Raw genomic sequence first — 5,277 nt, 5'->3', positions numbered from 1 at the left:
AATTTGACCAATCAAAGGTGACCAATTACAAGGAAAAGAAATAAAAACAAAGTAGAAAGCCTTGACAGCAGGTTAGGCTGTGTAGAAGATAGAATTTCGGGGATTGAAGTCAGCCTAGATAATATAGAGAAAGAACATACAAAAATCCAAGACAAGTACAAGAAATATGACAGAACTATCCAAAACTTGAAATACACCATCAAAAGGCCTAATCTAAGGACAATGGGTATAGAGGAGCATATAGAAATAGAAGTTAATGGTCTAGGAAATTTGTTTAACAGGATCCTAGCAGAGAACTTTCCAAACATACAAAAAGACAGGCCTATTCAAATACATGAGGCTTTTAGAACTCCAAATAGACCAGACCAGAATAGGACATCCCATCTTCACATTATAATCCACACAGGATCAACTCAGACCAAGGAAAAGATCCTTAAATCTGTCAAGGAGAAAAGATTAACCACCTATAAAGGGAAACCAATTAGAATCACCTCAAATTTCTTAGCAGAGAAAATCAAATCCAGAAGAGCCTGGAATGATGTATGCCATGCCTTAAAAACAAACAACTATCAACCAAGAATACTGTACCCAGCTAAACTGTCCTTCATAACTGAAGGCCAAATAAAAATCTTCCATAGCAAAGAAAAATTGAAACAACACATGACCACCGAACCAGTCCTACAAAAGATTCTTAAAGATGTCCTACACATAGAAAACCAACAAGACCACAATAAAGACCAAGAAACTGCACCCAAATTGAGAATCCAACAACCATATGAAGAACCCAGATTTCGCAGCCCCCAAGAAGGTGGATAACATGACAGGAGCTCCGGTATAACTCTCAGTCCCATGTCTTAACATTAAGGATTTAACTCTCCAATTAAGCGACATAGACTATCTAGTTGGATTAAAAAACAAGATCCTTCTGTCTGCTGCCTTCAGGAGTCACATCTTGCCCATAAAAACAAACACATTTTCAATGTAAAAGGCTGGAGCAAAATCTATCAAGCAAACGGCCCTCATAAACAGGCGGGAGTGCCAATCCTAATATCAGCTAAAATAGACTTCAAATTAAAATTTTTGAAAAGAGATAAAAATGGTCGCTACAAACTAATTAAGGGATCTCTCCTTCAGGAGGATATTACCATTCCAAATATCTATTCTACAAACAATGGAGGACCCAAATTTATCCAAGAAACACTACTTTCCCTCAAATCCCACATAGATCCAAAGATATTAATAGCTGGAGATTTTAACACACCACTCTCCCCACTAGAGAGATCAACTCGGCAAAAACTCAACAGAGAAACCGCAGATCTAAACAGCTGCATAGATCAACTAGATTTAACAGACATCTACCGAATATTTTATCCAGCAGCAACAGAATACATGTTTTTCTCAGCAGCACATGGAACATTTTCTAAAATAGACCACATTTGGGCCACAAAGCAAACTTGTCCAGGATCAGAAACATTGAAGTTATCCCGTGCATTCTCTCTGACAACAAGGGAATAAAATTAGAACTCAACACCAAAAGCCACCAAAGAAAGTCTAGTAATACATGGAGGGTGAACAACACACTGCTGAATCACGAGTGGGTCATGGAAGAGATTGGAAAGGAAATTCAAATGTTCAATGCTATTCAACAAAAGTGAGCACACAAATTTCCAGCTCCTCTGGGACACAGCTAAGGCAGTACTCAGAGGCAAGTTTATAGCACTGAACTCCTACATCAACAAATTGGGGAGATCTGAAACCAAACATTTAATGACACCTCTAAACCCCCTTGCAAAAGGGCAGCAAGATAAACGCCAATCCAATAGATGGAATGAAATATTTAAAATTAAATCAGATTAAAAGAATTAGAATCCAAAAAATACTGTAGAAAGAATAAACAAAACAAAGAGTTGGTTCTTCGAAAAAATTAACAAAATTGACAGACACTCAGCAAATCTTATCAGAAAAAGAAGAGAACACACCCAAATAAATAAATTCAGAGATGAGGGTTAAACCATTTTTACAGGCCCATATCAAGCAATGAAATAGAAACAACAATAAGAGGCCTCCCAGCTAAGTAAAGTCCAGGACCAGATGGTTTTTCAGCGGAATTCTACAAGGCCTTCAAAGCAGAGCTCACACCAGTAATCCTCCATATCTTCAATGAAAATGAAGCCATCATAACCCTCACCCCAAACCAGTCAGGGACTCATCAAAGAAAGAGAACTATAGACTCATTTCTTTGATGAATATTGATGCAAATCTTCTCAATAAAATTTTGGCTAATCGACTTCAACAATTCATCAAAAAATACACACCACTATCAAACATGATTCATTTCAGGGATGCAAAGCTGGTCCAATATAGGCAAATCAATTAATATTATTCATCACATCAATAGGAGCAAGAATAAGTACCACATGATTATCTCAATAGATGCACAAATACTTTCGACAAGATCCAACACCCCTTTATGATGAAGGTTTTGGAAAAATTAGGAATCCATGAAACATTCATCAATACAATAAAGACTGTATATGACAAACCGACACCCAGCATTATACTTAATGGTGCAAAACTAAAGCCATTTCCTCTTAAATCAGGAACAAGACAAGGATGTCCACTCTCTCCACCTCTCTTCAACCTAGTATTAGAATGTCTAGCTACAGCAATAAGACAAGATGGAAACATAAAAGCGATCCAAATAGGGAAAGAAGAAATAAAACTCCCTCTTTGCAGATGACATGATCTTGTATGTAAAGAATCCCATAGACTCCACTCCCAAATTACTCAAACTGATTCAAAACTTTGGCAAAGTAGCACGGTATAAAATTAACCCTCAAAAATCAATGGCTTTTCTGTATGCCATCAATGAGAAAAGTGGGGCTGAAAATAGGAAAGCAACTCCATTTGTAATAGCCTCCCAAAAAATAAAATACTTAGGAATTAACTTAACCAAAGAAGTGAAGGACCTCTATGATGAAAACTTTAAAAAATTCAAAAAGGAAATCAAAACAGAACTTAGAAAATGGCAAAAACTCCCATGCTCCTGGATTGGAAAGATTAACATCGTGAAACTGGCAATACTTCCCAAGGCTATCTACAAATTCAATGCGATACCTATCAAAATTCCAACCTCATTTTTCAAGGAAATAGAAGAGTGAATCCAAAAAGTCATATGGAACAATAAAAGACCCCGAATAGCCAAAACGAGCCTCAATGGAAAGAACACTGCTGGAGGAATATCAATACCAAATTTCAAACTCTACTATAAAGCCATAGTAATCAAAACAGCTTGGTATTGGCATAAGAACAGACCTCAGGACCAATGGAATAGAATTGAAAATCCCGAAATGAACCTACAGACCTATAGCCATCTAATCTTTGATAAGGGTGCTAAAAAAATAGAATGGAAGAAAGACAGCCTCTTCAGTAAATGGTGCTGGCAAAATTGCTTAACTACTTGTAGAAAACTAAAGCTAGATCCTTATATATCACCTTGCACCAGAATCAACTCCAAATGGATCAAAGACCTCAGAGTCATGAAGACACTCTGAAAACTTTACAGGTTGGAATAGGAGAAACCCTAGGTCTCCTTGGCCCAGGCCGAAATTTTCTTAATAGAGACCCTGTAAAAACAACAAATCACAGGAAGGTTGGGCTTATGGGATTGCATGAAGTTGCAGAGTTTCTGCATGGCAAAGGACATAGCTAGCAAGATCAATAGAAAGCCAACGGATTGGAAGAATATCTTCACTAGCCATACAATGGACAAGGGTCTCATATCTAAAATATACTGGGAACTCAAAAAATTAAATCCCCCAACAACAAATCCTCAAAGAAAAAATTGCCCATTAAATAAGTGGGCTAAAGACTTAAAGAGAAACTTCTTTGAAGAAGAAAGAAGGATGGCCAATAGACTCATGAAGAAATGCTCAACCTCCCTAGCCATAAAAGAAATGCAAATCAAAACAACATTGAGATACCACCTCACTCCAGTTAGAATGCCAAAAATCAAGAACTCTAATAACAATTGATGCTGGAGTGGATGTGGACAGAAGGGAATATTACTTCATTGTTGGTGGGAGTGTAACTTGTTCAACCACTTTGGAAAGTAGTATGGATGTTCCTCAAAAGACTCCACATACAGTTCCCCTATGAGCCAGCAGTCCCACTTTTGGGCATTTACCCAAATGTTTACAAACAAGACCACACTAAAGCTACCAGCACAACTATGTTTATTGCAGCATTATTTACCATAGCTAAGATCTGGAACCAACCCAGATGCCCCTCAGTACATGAATGGATCAAGAAAATGTTGTATATATACACAATGGAATTCTATGCCTCCATCAGAAAGAATGGCATTGCCCCATTAGTTAGGAAATGGAAAGACTTGGAAAAAATTATATTAACTGAAGTAAGCCAAGCGCAAAGAAAGATAGATCCCATGATTTCCCTTATTTGCAATATCTAGTATATGTATGAGTCAAGCAGAAAAGGTCAGATAAGGTGATGTTAGGAAAATGAAATTTACGATATGTATTTAAAATGTTTTTTCTTTCATGCATTTCTTTCTAAGGCAATGATAAAATTATTTCTTTGTTGCTTTGTAAGTCCCTCCCCCACAGTATAACCCCTGCTTTCACTGTATTTGATATAGGTATAATTGGTGGAGGGGAAGGAGAAAAACAAGTCATTTAATTAAGAATACAGGTGGACCTGTTGTAACAATGAGAAGTACAAGCTGTCATGTCAAAAATGAACTTTACAACTTGGGTGGGGGGAGGACTGGGTGAAGGGGAAGGGAGGATGGGAAGGGATGTGAAGGGTAAACAAAGGAGAAGGCTACAATGCTTGATAAGGACAGTACTCACTATCTTGCCCATGTAATTGTAACCCCTCTGTACAGTATTTTCACAATAAAAAAGTGAGTGTACATTAGAGAGACTGCAAAAATAACATTAGGGTTTTTACTGTCTCTACCTATTAATGTAATTTTATTTCTTGGTATTGAAACTCTCCTCTTGTTATTATTGTATATAATCCAATTCAGTTTATAACTGTATTCAATGTGGGAACTCTAGCTTCAAAGAATTCTAAAGTTTTTTTCCTTTTCAATAACCTTATCATTGTCAGGCTACATTGTGGTCATCATCATCATCTTTATCAAAATTATTATTAGCATCATAAGTGCTAATTAGTGAAAGTCTTATATGTCCCTATGATTTTGCTATTATTTTCTTTTGATTAGTATTTGTAATGTTAAAACTGTGCATG

Source organism: Dipodomys merriami, unplaced genomic scaffold (assembly GCF_024711535.1).
Source record: "Dipodomys merriami isolate MVZ:Mamm:240054 unplaced genomic scaffold, mDipMer1.0.p SCAF_840, whole genome shotgun sequence".
Taxonomy (NCBI): Eukaryota; Metazoa; Chordata; class Mammalia; order Rodentia; family Heteromyidae; genus Dipodomys; species Dipodomys merriami.
This window is presented reverse-complemented; position numbering follows the sequence as displayed.